Here is a 23,581-nt window from a genome sequence, read left to right as displayed (position 1 = left end):
TCCCTGCTAATAAATAAATTGGGTATTTGTAAAATGAAAGAATTGGTCGCTAGAAATATTCTCAATAACTAAGATAAGTCAAATGACAGCTTTTTAGGAATTTTAATTTTAGTTTGCTGAAGGTTTCTTTTTTTCTTTTTCAAAGTGACTGGTTATTGGTTTGGTTATTGGTTTGAGGTATTATTTCAGAGACTGATGTAAAAACTTTTTTCCATCCACTAAAAAAAGCAACAATGGGCATTTTTAATTTTATAGAAAAATGAAAAAAAAATATTAATCTGCAGCCATGCCAAAAAGGCAAACAAAAAGAGCAGCTTTTAATTAAATCTAAGGACTAGAAGTCTTGGTACATCTTTTTTTCATTTCCCTCTTCATTCCTCTCCCAGCCAGTAGCTGAACATGGCATTGTAACTGCTCCTCATCTGATTTACATTTTTCTCTCTTCAGAAAGAAGAATATTAAAAGTCACAATAGTATACATTTTAGAAGAAAATTTTAATTACTAATTCATAAGAAGTAATATCCGTGTGCCAACTATGTTACACGATCTAAATTAAAACATTAAGCTGAATTTGCTCTCGGGGTTGTTAATACCAGGTAATATAGATAAAGGTATATGTGGATGCTTTCCATATCCTGTAGGAGAAAACTCTGAGGTGAACACATTTCAGCCTCTGAGTGAAGGGGCCCTCTACGATCCTTATTCTGGGGAGGCCCGTGTTCTAGAAATGAGATCTAAGTCATTTAATTCAATATTAGATCGTTCCTGATTTCAACCCTCTTTCTTGGAGAGACTGCCTCTGGAAGTTAGGCATCCAGATTAAAAAGAGACTAGAAAAATAAATTGGTTAAAACTGAGTCCAGATTCTGCTGTGATTCCTTAGGTGTAATTGCTTTGATAGCTGAGTCTTCTGGTGACTAGACTCCACTTAGTAATTTTAATAAGGATGGCAGTTATTGAAACAAGAAGACATCAATACCCAGCCCAGCATTATCAGCACACATGAAAAGTAGAAATTATCTGGTGAGTATTCCTAAGAAGTAGGACTCAAGCAACTTGAACAGAACCGAAACCCCAGAAAGTCGTTAATACCATAACTCTTTCTATATAAGCATGGTAGAAAGTTAAGAATTTTATTCAAACCAGTTATTTAAATAACTAAAATGTACATGAAAAAACAAAGAGCTCATGTGGTATCTCATCTCTCTAAAATGAAAGAAGTTGTCTCCCTAATTACAATCATGTCAGCAACTTGATCATTTTTAATTTTTTAATTTTTTTTCAACGTTTTTTATTTATTTTTGGGACAGAGAGAGACAGAGCATGAACCGGGGAGGGGCAGAGAGAGAGGGAGACACAGAATCGGAAACAGGCTCCAGGCTCCGAGCCATCAGCCCAGAGCCCGACGCGGGGCTCGAACTCACGGACCGCGAGATCGTGACCTGGCTGAAGTCGGACGCTTAACCGACTGCGCCACCCAGGTGCCCCTTGATCATTTTTTATTATCGAAGAATAGAAATGAATTATTCTTTACTATTCTCTGACCCACTTAATGCCTTACACAGAATAAATCTTCAAAAAAGATTTTTTAATGTTTATTTATTTATTTTGAAAGAGAGAAAGAGCATGAGCCGGGGAGGGGCAGAGGTAGAGGGAGAGAGAGAATCCCAAGCAGGTTCCGTGCTGTCAGCCCAAAGCTGGACAGGAGGTTCGATCTCCCAAATTGTGAGATCATGACCTGAGCCGAAATCAAGAGTCAAATGTTCAACTGAATGAGCTAGCCAGGTGCCCCTTCCATAAATATGTTTAAATCAATGTGTTCATTATTTTAAGCTGATACAGGAAATCATTTTTCAATGCATGCTGAGAAATCCCTTGAAAAATACACATTTCTTATTTTGGTTAAATGTAAAATTGGAGATGAAATGACTTCCCAATATTGTAATTTGAAACATGTTTTAAAGAAAAATTGTCATCAGATTTAATAGAAAATTTCTAGAGGCGTTTCTTCTTTAATGTACATTAACTTAAACACAACTGGCCTGGGATGATAAAACAAAAGTGGGTCATATTTATAGTAACAAGCACATTTTTTGCTTCTTCCCATCCTAATGTTTTGCCTCCTCTCCCATCAAAAGTTCCCATACCCCTTCCAACTGTGTGCATATGTGCACATTAGGTTTCAGTGTCTATCAAGGTCTCCCCGTCAATTGGTTATATCCATGGTGGACCAGTTGGTTGTGGACCGGCCTCACGCTATAGCTTGGCCTCCTGCACTTGGACCTGAAAGTGTCTCTCAGTAGACTTGGGCATTGCCTCAGTGTCTCCCCACTCGATGCTGGGGACATTGTTGCCCAGTGCTGGTAGTGCTCCTGCCTTGGGTCACAGTGCACCAGCACCACGCTGGACAGATGTTGTACGAACCCCTCCCTACAACCTTTCACTATGCTATTAAATTATTCACACTACCCTGACTTATACATTCAACAGACTGTAGAGTTTTCACTAGGAGAACTTTTACTAGTGTTCAATTCTCTGTGGGATTAATGGGAAATCCAAATAAAAACTACAATGAGAATTTTCCTACCTGATAAAGTAATACTCAGTGGAATTGTAAATGGATGCAGCTCACTGAGAGCCCAAATATATTTTAAGAATCACAACATTTGAGGGGCGCCTGGGTGGCTCAGTTAGTTAAGTGTCCAACTTCGGCTCAGGTGATGATCTCACAATTCGTGGGTTCAAGCCCCGCCTCGGGCTCTGCGCCGACAGCTCAGAGCCTGGAGCCTGCTTCGAATTCTGTGTCTCTCTCTTTCTATCCCTCTGCCACTCGTGTTCTCTCTGTCGCTCTCTCAAAAATAAAGAAAGAAACAAACAAAAACAGAATCACAGCATTTGTAGTTCTTAAACCAGTAATTCCACTTTGGAGAATTATTCTTCAAGACATAATGCAATATGGGGAAAAGGTTGTATAATGAGGATGTTCATTTACAGTATAGTTTAGAATTGTGTAAAGTAAAAACAATTCAATTCTCAAAACCAGGAGAATGATTATATTAATTCTGAGGGAATGATTAAGCTAATCATGCCATAACCACTCAATAGAAAACAAGTATAGAAAATGCACATTTGCGAGTAAAGGGAAAAAAATGGCATCTCTCCATTATTGTCTAACTGAATATGTAAAAAAGCTTAGAAGGGATACATAAAAATTACATTTGTTATAATTTTTTTAATGTTTATTTGTTTTTGAGAGAGACAGAGACAGAATGTGAGTGGGTTAGGGGCAGAGAGAAAGGGAGACACAGAATCCAAAGCAGGCTCCATGCTCTGAGCTGTCAGCACAGAGCCCAATGCGGGGCTCGAACTCACAGGCTGTGAGATCATGACCTGAGCCATAGTCGGACACTCAACCGACTGAGCCACCCAGGCGCCCCAAAATTGCATTTGTTATAATGATAGGGTTGTAGGAAAAGATTTTTTTCTCTAATTTTAGCTTTGTGGAGTTGCTGTTTCACGTTGTAAATCATGACTGCAAGATAAGGTAAAGGATACATTAATAAATGACCGCTTATGACTTTTTCAATTAAAGCGATCACATACCTTCCCACATTAAGAGTTAACCTCTGTAGCCCAAAGCCGGTACAGTCATCAACAACTTCAAATCACCAACTGTTATAAAAAGTTCTAATTGCTTCTAACATAGCATCACTGAAGTCTGGCTGAATGTCTCTCAAGTGCCCTGCAGAGTTTCTCAGCTTTTCCAATTGTACACTATTCCACAAGATTGGCTAGGGCCCTTGGTCAATAAGAAGACACACAGGTCTTCTTCCATGGCCTTTGTCTGATATCTCTGAATCTCAGCTAGAATGGAATGATCGCTATAATTATGAGTCACCTTCTAAGTTTCTCATGAAAAGTCAGTCTGAAATACTACTGTTGTAAACTATATCACCGAGCTGTTGGAGATACTTAAATCACACTACATCAAAGGAAGGAAGGAACGCAGAAGAGAGGAACTATAATATAATGTTTCAAATGACATCAGGATCACGTAAAGAGGTGATTTGTGACTTTTGCTTCAGAGCAGTTTTAGCTGAGCCCCCACAAACTGGAAACTGAGGGACAGATGGCAGGTTCATGGGCAGGATGCACCAGACATGGCAGTCATGGTCAGTGAATATAAAAAGCAGGGCTAGGGCCCTCAGACCCATTCCTGGGGTACCATGCTTTGGTCAAACATACACAGATCCCAGAAGGTCTACGTGGACAATGTTGAGCATACACTAGTAATTGCTGACATCTTGGGACAAAGAAGATCAGAACTTTGCAGAGTGTGGACAGCTCCAAAATTAGTGACTATTCTAAAGAAGTCTAAGACCATGAAAACCCAGGGGGACTGATCTGTTGTCTAAATCTCACCCCCTTCTTCAAGGTTCAGCTATGACTTTAGTGTTGTCATTTGGGGGAAAGTCCCTTGGTCTTTCTGGGACTCAATTATGTCATTTTTAACAGAGTTCTAAAACTAGAACATTTCTACCATCATCTCCAACTCCAAAATTCTCTGAGTCTCTGATGCAAAAACGTCACAAAACATTCCAGGTCACATTATTGCTGCCTCCTGTTAAGCTTTCCAAGCACTTACTATCGGCAACTTGCAATTTACCAGGAAGCTGATCTTTACTGACATCTGAATGTCTTCACTGGATCCTTTCTTCCCAACTTGATCTGAAACTAACCCTCAGGGCCAAGTGTTCTATTTGTCCAGAGGATGTAATAATGTATGTCAAATGAATGTTCATTTGAGAAATGAATCAATGAATTACTACATTCTCTTGCATCCACATGCACTAAATACTTAAAGATAAAGGAAAGGGAAAATTACATCTGAAAGCTGCCTTCCCTTTTATCTCATTGGAAAATGTCACTGGGTCCCCAGGAAGTAGAGTTTGAGACAATGATTAGCATGAAGAAAGCATATTAGAATATGCTCTTCAGATTAATAACCTTGGGTAGAAGGAAGTAGGATGAGGCAGAGGGAGAAAGGAGGTGTGCTAGAGTCACAACAGAGGACTCAGCCAACCCCAAGGAAAGGCCTAGAACTGAAATGATGCTTAGAATGGTCCCAAGTGGACCAAGGATTGAAGCATTTATACCCTCCTCCCACTTTCCCATACAGAGCGGCCATTAGACGAGGGCTGCCCACAAGAAAGGAAGGTGACCTTGGGTGAGGCTCTCCAAAGGCAATCCCCAGAGAGGGATGGCAGCTAGGGGACAGTCACTGGGGGAAGGAGCAATTTAGTGCTGTGAGGGCAGGGCAGCTGAGCATCTCCTGCACAAAGAGACTGCCCACTCTCTACCACCCTTATTATTTATTTATTTTTTTGTATAGAACTTTACTGCTTACTAAATGCTTTCACACAACCTAACCTCCTTAATCCAGACAGCAATCCTGGAAAACGTGAGTTATTGCAAGTGACTTTTGCAAGTATATGTAAGGCGTCCCCTGGGGGATCCCAGAACTAGAGAAAAAATAAATTGAAAGTCCAGAGATGTAGAGGATGAGTCGGATTCTTACAATTGCATGCTGGGTGAGCTGAGGATAATCTGCCAATCATTATGGCTGTTGTAACATGGAAAAAAAAAACTGGATTAAATGATATTGTACTCACTTTCTTCAGTAGCCACCTCACTCCTCTTATTCATTTTAGATTATGATCATTTAAAACTCCAGGACTTTTACATCTGAGTAGCTGTGAAGTCCTGTGTTTATGCAAATTATATTTTTTCTATGACCTACCAAGAATGTTTATATTTGTGCCTTGTTAAGGATGGTAAATTTGTATCTCCCCAAATCCATATGTTGAAGCCCTAATTTCCAATGTGATGGTATTTGGAGGCAGGCCTTTGGGAAGTAATGAGGTTTACATTTTTTTTTTTTTTTAGTGTTTTATTTATTTTTGAGAGAAAGAGACAGAGCGTGAGTGAGGGAGGGCTAGAGAGAGAGGGAGACACAGAATCCAAAGCAGGCTCTGGGCTCTGAGCTGTCAGCACAGAGCCAGATGCAGGACTCGAACCCATGAACAGGGAGATCATGACCAGAGCCGAAGTCAGACGCTTAACCAACTGAGCCAGCCCTTGGGAGATAACGAGGTTTAGTTGAGGTCATGGGATGAGGCCCTTATGATAGAATTAGTGCACTTACTAGAAGAGGGAGAGACACCCGAGCACACTATGTGACCATGTGGCAAGAAGGCAATTGACTGCAAGACGGGACGACAGCCCACACCAAGAACCAAATCTACTGGCACCTTGATCTTGGACTTTGTAACCTCCAAAACTATGAGAAATAAATGTCTGTTGTTTAAGTCACCCAGTCTCTAGTGTTTTGTTATACATTTGTAAGACATCCCTAAAAAATTATCATTTCGTAGTTTTGGTCTTTTGTCCTCACCTGATAAGATTATTTTATTCTTGATTCTAATATCTAGATGATTACCTACGATTCCTACCTGCATTCCAAGCACACTTTTGTAAGCCCACCTTCAATGTTTTGGCAGCGTTTTTAACGAAAAGAGAGCAGATTATGATGCTCCTCCTTTGGTTTGCCAACAAGCCAGCATCATATCTGTTTAATGAATGAATATTACCTTATGAAATATGACTTTAGTGTCTGCATTTGTCATCTAAAATAGTAGTGTCCAAATTGTTTCTTAGCAATAAAGCTTTGTTTACATAAAATCTGCCTCCAAATAATGAAATACCAAACGGATAGAAGCAGAGTTTCTCTGGTTCAAGTGGGTGGTGGAATGAGGGGCCCAGGCTCCTTTAGCAACTGCTCTGCCTTCTCTGTAGCAAGTGCTTTTGAGAAACTCCTGAGGTATCTCCACGGACACCTAGAGCTTTGCAGGTTACACCAGGAAAACTTCCGTGCAAATGTATTGTAAGGCATGTTCTCAAATGCCTTGCTGAAATCAAGGCACCGATTCACCCATATAATACACACACACACACACACACACACACACACACGATAAGTTTCTTATGATTTGTCCCTGGGAAGCCCATGCTGATTCCAAGTAATCATTACTTTCCTAGGTGCTCACAGAACATTTTTTCCAGAGTATATTAAGGAAGAGTGTCAGGCTTATTTTTCTATAGTTTCCAGAGTCCACATTTTCTGCATTTTTAAAAATAACATCTCCAGTCTCTGACACCTCTTCTGTTCTCCACCTGTAACACCTGTAAGTTGTTTATGAATTCTTGTGTATAATTAATTTACCCAGGGCAATGGCTCTCAAAGATGGCTGCATACTAGAATCCCCCAAGGAGGTTTCTAAAAAAATTCCCGTGCCTGGGTCCACACCTCATACCAATTAAATCAGAGTCTCTGGAAGTATTTCTAAAGACTTCTCTTGCAATTACAATATGAAGCTAGGGTTAAGAAGCAGTGATCTCGGCTTGGCTTAAATTCATTTTAAACACTTACATGTTCCTTTACCATCTATTCCCTTTCCATGGGCTTCAATTTCTCTGTTCTTCATTTTCTCACTAAAAGTCCGTCGCCAAAATTCCGAAGAGAAAAGTAAAATCTGAGCTAAACAGTTTTACTTCCTTTTGATCACTTGTTCACCTAAGCCTCAGTGATAGCCTATGCTTTCCGGGCCCTTTGATTAACAACAGAAGTTAAAACAGTTATTAACATCTTTTTCAAATCTCTGTTAAATAAAACAATTCTGATAGGTTTTTAAAAATCATATGGCTTCTTTCTCTCGCTCTTTTTTTTTTTTCCTTTAATCTCACCCAGTTGTTATCTGCCATGATTCTACTTCTGGTTTTATAGATTCCATACTTAGCAAGGAAATTCCTTTGCTATAAATCAGTCATTGTTCAAGAAAATGTCAGTGACAACGGTGGTATTATCTTTTCCTTCCTGTGTTACAAATGTAAGTTCACTGTGTATCTATTCTCTAGCACTGCCATATAGCATCCTACTCCACACGCATTATCTCTAATTCTCTTTACTGCTTTCTCTCTTTAAGAGTTGATGAGTGCTACTCGTACAATTGAAAGGCTCCATAGGGTGGGCTGGAATTTATAAAGTATATTCAAGTATGTGATTGCCTCTGTATTTTGTTCTGCAGTTCTGTCTGGGCAAGATTCTAGAATTTCATGTTGAATTCTTTTTCACTCAATCATGCATATAATTTTTAGAAATATTTTACACTTTCTCAAGAGGCTATCTGTCTGAAAATTTAAGCTATAGTCCAGAAAACCCCACCCTTTTCTTGACACCATCAATACAGCCAACTGTTCATATAACATGTCTGCTTTTCTCTTTAAAGCCAGGAGCACCAAATGGAAGAATAACTCAAAATCCTTCAGGGTTCTGCAAAGTCCTTAGAAATCCATCCTCAATATTCATTGTGGTTCTCTTATTGATCTCCCTGTGAAGGGGCAGAAATGAGGCATGCTTGATTGATTGCATGAGTCTGAGCAGATTTTCTTCCAGGTAGGAAAGCAATACACTTCCTGATGAGCCCCTGCTAAGGCACCGACACTATGAGGTTAGTTACCAACACAGTGAGGTTCTCAAACTAGTGAGGAGATTTCGTCCTTGAGAGTAGCTATCACCCTCACTATCCAGTTGGATTTGGGTTACTGCTTTTTTCTTCTGAAGGTCTCACTTTCCTCTTTAGCAGATCTTCTAAACTGATATTTAAAATGGTGCTCACATTTAAAAAAAATGTTTATTTTGAAAGAGAGAGAACACGCACAAGCAAGGGTGAGGTTCAGAGAGAAAGAGAGAGAATCCCAAGCAGGCTGTGTGTTGTCAGTGTGGAGCCCAACGTGGGGTTCGATCTCACAAACTATGAGATCATGACCTGAGCCAATATCAAGAGTCAGACGTTTACCCAGCTGAGCCACCCAGGCGCCCCACATTTTCTTTTTCTTTCTCACACCTACATTTGCAAACTGTGAGACTCCCGTTTTGATCCACGTTTACATACTCAAAATCCATTTTATACTGGCTTTTTTCCTTCTTCTCCCAAATTCTTTTTTCTTCTGTCAAACCCAGAAATCACAGAACGATTCCCTTAGAGTACAATTTCCTTCGGGGCTCCAAAAGAACACTTGTGGCTTCTCAAGCAAACTGTGCCCCACCCCTTGCTGACCATACACACGTTGACCACTTGCAAAACCTTTATGTCCTGGTTGCATTGGGTCTTTTCGGGATATTTACGAATATACATGTACACATTCCTTATCTTGATTTTTAAGACGTGTTATTATTCTGAGAGTTAGCAACTAGTACTAGTTAGTGTGTATAGTAGACGAGGCATTACCCCAACATTAGGAAGCCAAGGGTTCGGGTCCCACCATTCCCTTTCAACTGGATTATCTTGAAAAACCCCCTCCAGCACCTGAGAGTCAGCTTCTGCATCTGTGAAGTGGGAGCAAGGAGTGAGAGGAGATTGCACCAGGCTGACTTTCCAAATCTTTTTTTTTTTTTTTCCAATCTGCATGACCCTTCATATGAAATCATATTGAAAATCTCTAAAACATAAAAGATCAGATGAGAAGGACTGAGGTTTGGAGTAGGCAGGTGAACCTCCCCTACCAGGTGCTGATCTTTCTCCTGACCCCATCACACTTCACCACTGTCTGGTGACATCACCTCTGACTGCACACCGTACAGCTGGAAAACAAGTCAGACGTTCTCAAAATTCACTGGGCCCGGAAATCACGTGGGCACTTGCTAACATAGCAAATTACTGTGCAAATCCGCCCCCCCCCCCTCAAAAAAATAAAGAGTCTAGGAAGTTGCCATCTACCATTTTTATTGAGGATCGGGGATATAGAAGGGTACAATGACCACAGCTAGAGGAACACTAAACCGAGCGAACGTGAAGTTTCTTTATGCCCCTTTCAGTAAGAAGCCAAGAAAGACGGAGCATACCCTCATTCTACACTTTGTATCTGCCCCACGTGACCCTGGGCAAATTACTTCACTTTTTCTGTGCTCACGTGCAAAATGAAGGCATTCATAATAATGCCCACCTCAAAGGATCGTCACCAGGACTAAGTGATAAAGTTCATGCGAAATACTTAGAACAACGCCTGGAGCCTGTTTGAAGCTCAGCAAATACCTGTGCTCACTGTGTGTCAAACATGACACAATCTGCCCGCACACTTAAATCCAATATGGCAAACATTGCAGATGTCGCTCTCGCTGATTCCTTTCCTGCTCCGCGTTCTGTGATTTGCCCCTGCATCGCTGGTCACCTCTCGCTTCTTTTTTCTTTCCTTCCTTTTTTTTTTTTTTTTTAATCTTTTATTTTTGGAGCCTTCGTTTTCCCATCTGTAGGATAGGACTAGTATCGTTTGATTCAATCTACATAAGAGGATGGTCAACACAGGGAAAAAAAAAGTTTGCATGTCGCTTGCAGGCCTTTAGAAGAAAGATGTTTTGTTATATACACCAAGCAGCATTATTTGGATATTTAGTATGTTAATATAATTTTCGTCAGCATCTCAGAAGACTAGCTTATTTATGTACACAATTAGTGAAACAGAATGTGGAAAATGGTGGGCGGTGGTAAAACACAGACCATTTCCCTGCGTGAAAAAAGACCCATAAGTCACAGCAGACAGACTGAGATGTGAAGGTCACTCACTTATTCGCAGGAATAAATTATATTATACCATCAAGTAAGTTTCTTCAGCCAGTCATAAAGAAGAATACGGCTAAGTAATTTACTCGCAAATGATGGTTATAAACCACTCACACTCTAACAAATCAAATTACATCACACAAACCACCTCCTCGTGCTCACAGGGTTACCGAAGTGGGAACGGGAGCAGAGACCCAGCCGCTTAATCGGCTTCTCAATTCCTGCAAAAGACCACGCCCGTTCAGCGCTGAAGATCAGCAGAGGAGTTAAATTGCACTTCAGGCCAAAAACCACTCTACCGTGATTCCCTCCTTGAATATCAAGAACCACACCCCTGAAACTGAGCGCACCGAGAAGGTTATCTCCACGGCCGCGTCTATAGGCTTTGCCTGATGCAACCAGACTCACACTTTGCTCAGGAGAGTCCATTTTTTGCCGAACTAACCGCCTTGGAGAAGTAGATTTGGGCCCATGTAAGCATCTTCGGTCTGAGGAGCTGAGGGGAGGCAGCTCCTAACAAGGCTAAAAGTGAGAACAAAAATAGGTAAAGAATGATACCCAAATTAGTGGAAGGCTCCTCATCATTTAATCTCCGATTAAAGTCATACAATATTGGAGGTGTAAAATTTTAAGGGAAATGACAAGATTGACTGCATGCTGACTACGGACCAGCAGAGGGCAGGTATAGGAGTTATTGTCCCCATTTTACAGAGGAAGGACTAGAAGCTCAGAGAGATTAATTCCCTTGCCTAAGAGTACTCAGTTTAGTTACGGGTGGTACAGGGATTTAGTTCAAATTTGCCTGTCTCCAAGGCCCATGGTTCCAATGAATCACCAAGGCTCTTTTGAACAATCTATAATGCCTTTGCTGGTAATCTGTGATGACAAGTATCTGTTTATTTGGGAGCCAGGTCTGATTGTCAGTAGATGTGGTCTTAGCAGAAAGAAAGCCATGAGGAGTTAAAAAAAAAAAAAAAAAAAAAAAAAAAAAAAAAAAAAAAAAAAACCTACAAAAAGTGAAGGTTTGGAGAATAAGGGCCATTGCTAATTGCTCACCATTCTGATTTTGCCTAACCTCTTAATGTTGCAGAGAAGAAACTGAGAACCTGGGGGACCAGTTGGCCCAAATCCTGTGATATCTAGCATCTACATCTACTGCCTGATTACAGACCTTTTCCCATTCCCCCAAGATGCTGGTAAGAAGGAATGACATGATTTGTTTGCACACCTCCTCTGACATTCCCAGAGTGCATGGCTACTTACTTCTACTAGTTATCCATGGCATTTAGCATAATGTCTTTCACCACAAAGAATAAGGCAACTTGATATCACTATTTTTTTTTTCCAGTTTCACTGAGAAAAACTGACTTTCGACACAGGTACAGGTGTGGGGTGGTACAGCATTATAGTTGGATTTACATAGATTGTGAAACGATGGCCACAGTAGGTTCAGCCAACATTCACCTTCACCTCCAACTTCTTCCTTTCTTAACTGCAGATTTATATGTTTACGTGATTAAAAAAAAAAAAAAATCAAACAGTACAGAGGCATAAAGGATAACAAAAATAAGTTCTTTTCACTAAACCCCATTCCTCTCTCCTCCCCTATAGGACCGCTCTTAACACCTTTAAGAGGTCACAAGTCTTAAAAATTCGTAAAGAGGTCTCCTTTAAGAATTTTTCTAGACAGTTACAGACGTGATAGATGTTCATGCGCAAATACAGTGCTGCAGGGCCTCATTTAAATACGGTCATACTGCAGAAACTACATTGCAACTCGCGTTTGTTCATTTCACAATTCCCTCCTCTTTCTACTTCCTTATGCAGTGCCCTTAGAGCTCTACGCTCTAGGGGCGTCTGGGTGGCTCAGTCAGTTAAGCATCGAACTCTTGGTTTCAGCTCAGGTCATGACCTCACAGTTTCAGGAGTTCAAGCCCTACATTGTGCTCTCTGCTGGCAGCGTGGAGCCTGCTTGGGATTCTCTCCCTCCCTCTCAAAATAAATAAATAAACCACCACAACAGAAAAGAATGCTTCACTGTAAAGCCTCCTATTGAGAGGATGGGACATCATTTGCAAACATTCAGATGCACACCCCTTGAAGTTATCTTTACTCGGAAGACTTACTGATGCATCTACTGATTTAACCACGTTTACAAGAATGTTTAGGCTACCTCTCAGGGAAGACATTTTTTTAAAGCATTCTTGACTACCTTAAAGATTCTCAAGCCAAAATCCTAAAAGTAACTTCTGACACATCCTTCCTTCTAACACCCCTTTCGCTATTCATCATCAATTTCTTTCAATTTTAGCTCCCAAATAGCTTTGGAGTTTTTCCATGTCTCCCATTCTCTACCATCACCACCACCCTAGACCAACCTACTGTCACCCCTCCTAGACAGCCTTCCTGTTCTTTCTGTGGTCTCTTCTGGTCCATTCGCCATCTTGCAGCTAGCATCATTCCTTGTGACATAAGTAACTTCTTGTATTCTTTCTACAATAAGAGGTCTTCATTTCTTTTGAAATATTTAACAATTGTCAATATTTAACCTTTCTCGCTCCCACATTGCCAAACAAAATCGTAGATGTTTTCATGCAGGTAGCCAGTCCAAGCCTCAAAAAACGTATATCATATGGTTCCAGAGTCCAGAAACTTCTCTTTTCTGGTTCTTCCATTTTGTGAGAAATATTAACTCTGGCAACTGACTCTCTACCTTTCGTGTTGAGCCAGATTTTTTTTTTCCCCTTGAACTTTAAAGAGTATTGTTAATCTTAAAGGATTACCCATTTATCTTGTAACTTTTGCACGAAGGCAAGAGTTTTAATTCTTCTTCTGAAACTTTAGAATTACACTTATTGTCCAAGATGTCTAAGAAGTAAATGTGTGTGTGCGTATATATGAATATATATATGTGTATATGTATACATATGTATATATGTATATATGTGTATATATGTGCATATGTGTGTGTATATGTATATATATATTACATATAATATATATATTCCCATTTCTTTAGAGATGCCATTTATTGTTGATTTCCTTCTCAGCAAGCATCTGTGGTTTTGATTTGTTTCTACAAATTGACATGATAGGATGTTGAGCAGCAGGCTGACCATGACTTTTGTTTTCAGTGGAGAGATTTGGAAAGTTGCATTTTCTAGTCCACAACCAGACTCCAGTAACACCCTGCTTTCAGGCTTGTCCACAGTGCCAGCTCATTTGACCCCCAAAAGTGGTATTGTTGTGATGGACAAATTGAGCGAGGCTGTCACTCTAAAACTAAAAGTGGCAACAGGAAACTAGCAACCCACAACTAGCAAGAACCAGCAGGATAAACCTGTATTTAGACAGAAAGCGGTTTATTACATCCTGCTGAAATTACTAAAAGTAGAAAAGTAATCCATGTCCTCCAAACCCATTGATGAATTATTCTCCCAAATCTTTAGATACGCACTTAGATCAGCTGTGGACCCCTGAAACATTCCATGACAAGACCTTTCTCTTGTTTTATCATGAGGTTATGGTAATATATTACTAGAGACAGTCGTTCTTAGTATTAGAAGACATGAGTTCACTACCGAGCAGAAACATTTTTGTTTTTTTAAGGACAGAGGTTTTCAAACATTTCATTCTAGTGTTGCCAAAGGAAATTTAATTATGCACACTCTAGAACACTTTTGACATATAATATTTTTTCATATGATTAATTAATTGCAAAAAATGTCATTTCTGGCATATGCTGAATATTGATATTTTAAAAATAAAATATTCTACTCTTTCAGATGTTTCTGATGAAATACAAATATCATAACAATCAGTTACCCATAATTATCCACTAAGAAATAAATAGTTGGAAATTGTATGTTGTTTCTTTTTTTCCTAAAACATTTCCTAAAACATTTTTAGTGGAAAGTATTTACATTTCACTTTCCTTATGAAATGTTATCCTAAAGTAACATATTTTATGATTGAAAATCTCTTATTGTCTTATCATGATTCTCTGCAATTTTATCTATCTATATACATAAAACACAGTTTTAAAAAAGTTTCCTGTGATCATAACACTCAGGTTAAAATAATATTATAATGCACATAATGCATATGGTTGAAATATTTCTTCTGGGTTTATTTGCTATTATTTTTGTTATTAGTAAGTAATTTATCAAAACCTCAAAAATACAGTATAAATGTTGATACACTAATCCTAAGAAGTACAATTTTATTTTAGATCCATCTAAGTAAATTAATGTGCATTGCTGTAACGACATAGACGGAGCTAGAGAGTATTATGCTACGTGAAATAAGTCAGTCAGAGAAAGACAAATACCGTATTATTTCACTTATATGTGGAATTTAAGAATCAAAACAAAGAAAGGGGAAAAGAGAGAGAGATAGAGAGACAAAGCAAGAAACAGACTTTTAACTCTCAAAAACAAACTGATGATTCGGGGCGGGACGGGTGAAATGGGTGATGAAGATTAAGGAGAGCACTTGTCATGATCTACATCCAGGTGATATATGGAGGTGTTGAATCACTGTACTGTATACCTGAGACGATTATAACATCATACGTTACCTATACTGGAATTAAATAAAAACTTAATAAAAAATGTTAATGTGGTTGCTTATGAGGCCTTTGTTAAAGAAATTGTCCCATTGACCCTCATTTGGTATCAGGGATTGTATTTATGACAGAGCACCATTGTGAAATTCCAGACAGGCAATAAGCTTTCCTTTGGGAAGTATGAAAAGGGCAAGAGGGATGCAAGCAAGGACCAACTAGACCATCGGCAATTGGTCGGGAAGTCTGGGGAAAAGAGCATATGGAATATTAAGAACTGAAAATTGATTCCCTTAAAACTATGTATAGCTATGTTCCCCTTGGAGAGTTTTTGTGCAGAAGATTACTGCTTTCAAACACTGACAGTCTTCCCCTCCAATAAGCCTTCCCAACAAGGCAACGATGACCAGAATGCGGCGTGGCCGGAGTTTACTTTCCGGACTGCATGTATCTATTTGAATAAAACTAAACATGCTCTCCAAGAACAAGAAACAACTCTTCTCTCCGTTGTTATGATCCTCTTACACTATTAATACAAGGCCATGCACTTGAGGATATAAAATAACAGTTAATAATGATTTCTGAGATAACCTAATCATTTAAACTTAGCTTTGTGAAACTCTATACAGTTAAAAAAAAAAAAAAAAAAGAAAGAATCCTTTGGATTGTGATGGTATAAAAACAAAAAAAGGGTTGATATTTAATATATTTTAAATTACTTGTCTGCTCTAACTGTTGCATGTATGTCACACACACACATATTCTGGTGATATCCTAAGTACAGCTCAGTGCTAAGCAAAGTGAAAAAGTCAGAAAATAACAGGGCAGAGATTACAGCAAGGTTACCATTGGGGGAGGGGGGAAAGTGGCTCCTAAGGAATAATAGGTTTTAAATTGGAGGTCTTTACTTAAAACCTTCAGGAAATAAAAAGGGTCAAAAAAAAAAAAAAGAAAAAAGAAAATTGCACAGGGGTTACATTGCTTAAAAAGACAATCTTGTTTCTCTTTCAAAAATTGCTGTACTTTTTGGAAGAGGCCTTTGACAATGGATGCCACCGCTTAAGGAGCACTGCTCAATAAAAGAGTGGTTGAGAATTCTGAGTTTTATGGCACTTAGATGTTTCTGTCAGTTTATAGAAAATGGTGCAGTTTTGACCAATTTGATTTAAGGAACTGAAAACTCTAATGTAAATTTAGAAGTTAAAGTAATTCTTAAGTTTTTTTTTTTTTTTTAATTTTTGCAATCAGGAATAGATCTTATTTTAAAATAGTCAAATTAAAACTTTATTGACTCTAGCATCCTAAATGAAATTATGCAATATGTTTAAAAAGAAGAGTCTGTTTTCAGTGGTAAGGAAAACAAATACCTGGGTAATCACGGAAAATCTCTCCACATCCGTCCACTTTTATACATTTGCTAAAGAGAATCCTCTTAATGTTGATCGTGTAGGCTTATTCACTGTCCAAACTGAAGTTTTCTAATGTCAATCAGAAGACAATAATGTGTTTTAATTTCTTAACGTGTGAATTAAATAGCTATTACATTAACAGACAAGAACTCCGGCTCAGTCAGTATGTTCCGTTCATAATAATAGTGATAAAGACATGGGGCTAACAAAAGCTTACACAGTATTTCCCAAGTAGGTATATAAGTGGAACCCTGTTTCATATGTCTGTTATTTCCTGAATCACATGCCTGGTACATGATATTCTCCCAATTAAAAAAAATTAATAAATTACGTTTCCTCTAGTCATTAGCCTATTTCGTCTAGAGCTGTCATATATGCATTTAAAATGAGGCTATGACATTTAGTAGATGCTAGAGGTATAGTTTCAAGTGAATTCATGCTACTAGAGTTTATAAAATGAAAACAAAAGGTGGAGTACAGGAAGAGAAGCCAGAATGGCAACAGTGGTAGTCTTATGATTCCTATCACCCAGGCTTCAACCAATTTCACGAGGCGTTATCCTTCTGTCCCCTGGGTAGGCAACATTGGATGGGGCCAAAGATAAATACAAGAAGAAAACAAGAGCCTGAGTCTTGGCGGGGGGGGGGGGGGGGGGGCATGGAGGGGAAGGACAGTGGTACAGGAAGATTTAAGCAAAGGCCACAGAAGGAGCACAAAGGGAACACAGAGAATTTGACAGTTATTCCCAGTGAAGATTCAAAGTAGGAAAGAAGTGAAACTAATTCAAGCTGTTTTTCTTCTAGTTGTATTTCACTAATGTGTGTTCTTTAGGAGAAGGCCTGTGATTTACCTTCAAGTTCTGGTGGTTGCTTATTCCAGACTGGGGTTATCGCTAACAGTTCGGGGGCACATACTGTGAGCCAGGAGCTGGGATCAGTATTTTACACACATCACCCCATTTTCATCCCCATGACTACTCTAGGAGGTGGGCAATGTTATTATCCCTATTTTATGGTTAGGCAACTGGGGCTTAGAGATGCTACCTTAAGTTTACCTGTCACAGGAGAGTCATGTAGCTAGTTGAAGTGTCAGAGGAAAAACCTAAGGCTCATGTTTCTTTAAATTCAAAGCTCTTAAATCTCTCAGCCAGGGAGACACTGCAAGATTAGTGACATTCAAATATGCCTTTGAAATCCAAGTGCAGGGGCGCCTGGGTGGCGCAGTCGGTTAAGCGTCCGACTTCAGCCAGGTCACGATCTCGCGGTCCGTGAGTTCGAGCCCCGCGTCGGGCTCTGGGCTGATGGCTCGGAGCCTGGAGCCTGTTACCGGTTCTGTGTCTCCCTCTCTCTCTGCCCCTCCCCCGTTCATGCTCTGTCTCTCTCTGTCCCAAAATAAATAAACGTTGAAATCCAAGTGCAAATTTCATTTGTTAATAATCACCAGTTGATTCAATTAAAGTACAAACTCCTAATTAAACAAATAGTTAAATGTGTATGATGTGAGCAGAAGGATATTTTGTATTTTTTTCCCCACATTCATTTTCCCTAATGAAGATATTGAGATGGGATTTCAGCCTTGGCAAATGTCATGGGAGCATAGAATCTACATATGTTTTCAAACAAATGTATCTAAATATATGTGGATATAGTTACATACATACATGTCAATCCTTACAGGTCAACACATACATTTATATCTAAAAAAAAAGGTTTTACATCTTTAGTATCTGTCATTCCCCAAATCAATGAATAGATTTAGTGCAAACCAAATTTGAAAACACTAACATCATTTTGAGAGACATCATCAAAAGGACTTAAAAATTCATCTGGGCAAATAAAGCGAAGGAGATTACTTGCTTTATTAGATGTTAAAATGTTAGTCGCTTAAATCATTAAAACACTATAAGATGGACCAATGGGAAAAAAAACAGTAAAGCAACAGTCACTGATGTGCCCACGATGTGATTCAAAAATACCATCTACCAATGGAAAAGACCTGGATCGGTTATTAAATAATACAGAGGAAATAGAATATTGGGGGGGGGGGGCAACAAACTTAAACTGTTGCATTTGTGAAGATTTAAACAGGTTAGAGAACTCAAAAACTACTAATATAAGAGCTCTGAAATGCGGTCAAAACATGCTTAAGATAATCACAGAGTTGATTAAATTTTTAAGGAAAGATTATAACTCTATGCTTTCCTTTGTAACAAAATTCCCCCCTAGTGCCCTTAATCTAGAATTCTGCATAAATCTTGGACTCACTAAGCAACGTTGCATATATAAGAATTAGGTTGTCTTTTTTGAGACTATGTTATACTCTTTTTCATTTGCAACAGTTTTTAAAACTTGTATACATACTATACATGTATTTTACACTCAATATAAAGTCTAAAAGTGAGATGTTAACAATGTTGAACTGTAGCTACCTTCCAGCAAACACTTTGTAAGGCACTAGGCCCTTGGCTGTATCTGTGTTTCCTGCTATAGATACAGACCAAACAGAGGGTTAAGAATACAGGCCTTCAGTTTGGTCTTATCCTCATAAAAGATGGGTACAAGTCTAAGATATCATTGAGAGATCCTTTATTTCTGTGGATTCTGTTGAGTTTGTTACCCCGTGGAGAAATGCCTGTCCAGACATATTTGTCCTTTGCTGCTGAAATAGTGTTTTGAAGTGATTGCAATCATGAATAGTGTTTCCTTGATATACTGGATTGGGGGAAAGCGGGTTTTGTCTCAGCCTTTATCCCTCCTTCTTCCCCTGAAGAAACTTTTTAAAATCAGGCTGGTCGTTTTAATTGTGGTTTCTGAGTATCAGGAGGATGTTTTATAAAATTATGTCTCTCGGGGTGCCTAGGTGGCTCAGTCGGTTGAGCGTCTGACTTCCGCTCAGGTCATGATCTCACAGCTCATGAGTTCGAGCCCCGCGTCGGCTCTGTGCTGACAGCTCAGAGCCCGGAGCCTGCTTCGGATTCTGTGTCTCCCTCTCTCTCTGCCCCTAACCCACTCTCATTCTGTCTCTCTCTAAAAAAAAAAAAAAAAAAAAAAAAAAAAAAATTAAAAAAAATATATGTCTCTTTAATCCAAGTTACCATCTTTATCATTTAATTGTCTGCTTATTGGCATAAAGGCAGTGTTGTTTTTTTAATTATGAAAATTTTCATATGCATGGAAAATATGAGAACTGTATAATGAACACCCATATATCCATAATTCAATGTGTTCTAGGTTTTAAAATTACTAATATTCTGCTTTTCTTACTGTTGACATGTTTTATATCATTTCTTCTAAACTTGTTAGCTTGTGTTGTTTTGTAAGGAAGAGATTCCCTCATTAGCTGTAGCTACTTGGTTACCGTGAGAGACAGGGCCTAGTGGAAAGGGAAGGTAAATGCTTGACTCCTTCCCTTGAATTACCGCAAGTCAGAGTAAAGAGTTGATGTTAAAGTCATTTCTAACAGTAGCCTTAGGGGGATTTGTTGTTATTGTTGTTGTTGTTTGCTTTTCTTAAAGCATCACCATAGGCTCATAGATTCTTATACATCAAATTACATTAATCAATTGCAGTTATTCTTTTGTGATGCTCAACTTGTCCAGTTTTGGGCACTAGTAGCCCAGCAGCCTTCTTCTGGCTTGCTTATCTGATTCTCATGGGGTGGAAGGCACGATCTGCTGGGAAGAATTGTATTTACAAGGAGCAGGAAATCGAGCACGCAGTTAAGGCTTGGAGGTAGAGGGATATCAAACACAGTCACATTTACCAAACAGATGGCAAGGAGAGAAAGCTGAGATGAAACCAGAAGGGAAATATGCAGCTTTATTTTGACATGCTACTTTCTTTTCTAGATGCAAAGTAGGATTTGAAATGGATACCTATAATTATTTTGTTCTGCAACCCGCTAAGTGGGGAAGAGCTCCCTCGAGCTCAACTTTTTCATTCACATTTCCACCTGGGTTGACAAAAGATGTTTAAGCAATCTTATGAGCTCTTTGGTGTCTCAAAGTGAGATGCTTTGCAATGGAAAAATATCTCAAGATAATGTTAACGGTTTTTCAATAAATGCCAAAGTCTTTTCTGAATTTATTGTCAAATAAGTACTAATGAAAAATATAACTACGACTTTTGCTTCTCCCTAAAAATTTTATTTGTCTTTGGTCTCAAACCCTCTACAAGAATGACTGGGTTTCAATACTTAAGAGGAAATCAAACTATTTGGGTCATCTGACCTATCAGCTTCAGAGGAATTGATATTTTCAATGCAGAGAAATGTAACTAGTCTGCATAATTCAGTTAAATTATGAGACTCCAGTCTGAAGCTAAACCCTAATCATCTGAAAACCAAGTACTAAAATATTCCAATCTTGAGAAAAAATAGGAAATTGGGAGCAACATGTAATGCTCCTTAAATTTTCTTTATCTGTGATTCTTCTTTTATCATGCACAGGAGATGCCACGGCTATTAGGATAACCCTACTACAACAAATAATAGCAATTTTTCAATTTATCGAAATGAGCTTGGGCTGAAGGAAATCTGAGACTATGGAGACCCCATAGGTATAACTGGAGACGGAAAGGTTTGGTCCCTTACAACGCGAACCATCAATGGATGATTATCTCCTCAGCAAAGTTTCAGGAGATGTGTGTTGGCACTTTGGAAGAGGCGGCTTGCATTCATTATTAACAGCAATAGTAATAAAAAAAAGAAGTGTCAACACATTGTACCACCACATTCTGTTCCTAACGTTTATAAATACAGTCTCCAAACTACAAATAATTTACCCTACATCAAATGAAACTAAACCAAACAAATAAAAACAAAAATATATTTATATTTTATTTCTTGCCTTTTTAACATTCTTCCTCCTTTAAAAAATATGTTTGTGTAAAAGGATTTTTTGAAGAAGATGCGTTAAGGTGGATTCATGTAATTAATATTTTCCTTTTGACAGAAACCAGAGGAAAGGGAGGATGGAGAAAAAGATAAAGAAAGAGAGGAGGCAGCAACCTGATAAAGGTCAAGCAGAGGGGCGGCACCGTATCACTTAATTCAATAATACCACAATAAAGTTAGCCATTGCTTTTTTATTATGGCGTGTCGGTGCTTCTAAGAGCACTAACAGTGCGAAATAAATGAATATGCCTTCAGATGCCGAAGATAACAGTGGGAGGCCAGGTTTAATTCACCCTTATGAAGTCTTCTTGAATTGTGTCACTTGTAGAATTCGTACTTGACTTTTGGAAACATAAAATGTTCTTGCCACTGAGAACTAATTAAGAAATCTGGCCCTCTGTGACTGAGCTCGTTTTGTTCAGGTTGACTGCATGTTCAAGTTTGACTCAAGATGCTCATCTAATGTATCTGTGACCAACTCTTTCAGTTGGATGAAGATAATTGCCTAGCTCAACTCTATCCTGGTACGTTCCATAAGAATGGTATGCAAATCCCTTAACTGAGACTGCTACCAAATATCCACTTCAGGTTTTTAAGAAGCTTGAACTGCAAAAGTTAAAGTTGTGCTTTGGAACGAACTCAAAATAATCCCAGGCTACCATTAGCAAATAAAGAAGAGTATGCACCTTGCAGCAGGTAGCCACCTGCATGAATCTTACAGACATGAAGTTAAGTGAAAGAAGTAAGACACACACACAGTAGGTACCTACGATTCTATTTATTTGAACTTCCATTTTAATCTTTGGTGATAGAAGTCTGAGTATTGGTTACCTTTGGTAAATGGGTATTGACAGAGCAGGGGCATGAGGATACCTTCTAGAATAGTGAAAGTTTCCTATATCTTGATCTAGAATAGTACCTTGGGGTATAGATCTATAAAAATCTCACTGAGTTGTGTACTTGGCTCATTTCACTGTATGAACATTATGTCTTGATGAAAACAACCAAAAGAATTAGGCAAAAATACCCAAGTTAAGTTTAACCCCCTTAAAAATACAAAAAAGTCCAGATTTTTCTATAAAGACCTGAAATAGTCTCATCTTCACAATGCTGTCATGAGACTATTAGACTACTGTTTGGGGTAGGAGGTCTAGATTCTGGATCTAGCTTACTTTCTCTGCCACACAAACCAACCCAACAATGGCATCAAGGCCCCAGCCATCAGACAGACTTAGCATATTCGAGTCCCTGTGCCTCATTGTATCAGAGGAGTTTCAAGCAGAGACGTAGGGAAGACAAGTCTTCCGTTAGAGCCATGACCCCTAGCCTGGCCTCAGGAATTCAGTCATGAAATCACTATTTGGAGGATGCTTTCTGGGAGCCAGATGCTATTACAGGCACAGGACACATACACGGGTGAACAACTAAGACGAGGTCCCGATACCATAGACCTTACAATCAGGGATTAGGGGAAAAAAGGACACAAGCAATTTAAACATAAATGCACAAAAAACTCTCAGCTGGTGGTAAGTGCAGGATGGGGAGGGGCCATTCTAGATGGAGTGGTCAGACAAGGCCTCTCTGAAGATGTGACATTTGATCAGTGACCTGAATGCTGAGGCAGAGCCAGTCATGCAGAAAGCAGAGAAACTGTGAACCAGGTAGAGGGAACAGCAAGTCAGCCCCGAGGAGAGAAAAAACTTGACATGGCTGATAGATACAAACAAGGCCAGGGAGCAAGGGGGGAAATTGTATAAAGAAAAAATCACAGAGGGCATTTTAAAGTCTATGAATTTGATTCTAAACAGAATGGCAAGCTATCAGAGGGTTTGAGGGAAGGGCCAATGCAGATGGAGAGAAGAAACTTGAGACCTACTTGGGGGCAGACCTGATCAGCTATGGGCTGGTTGAATGGTGGAGAAGAAGGAAAAGAGGAAACAAAAATAACTGCTTTATTTCAGGCTACAGCAGCTGATGCTGGTAGTGATAACAGGGTCATTCACCAAAAGGGAGATTTGGAAGATTAACAAATTTGAGG

Source organism: Lynx canadensis, chromosome C1 (genome assembly GCF_007474595.2).
Source record: "Lynx canadensis isolate LIC74 chromosome C1, mLynCan4.pri.v2, whole genome shotgun sequence".
Lineage (NCBI taxonomy): Eukaryota > Metazoa > Chordata > Mammalia > Carnivora > Felidae > Lynx > Lynx canadensis.
The sequence above is the reverse complement of the archived record's forward strand: the minus strand, read 5'-3'. Positions refer to the sequence as shown.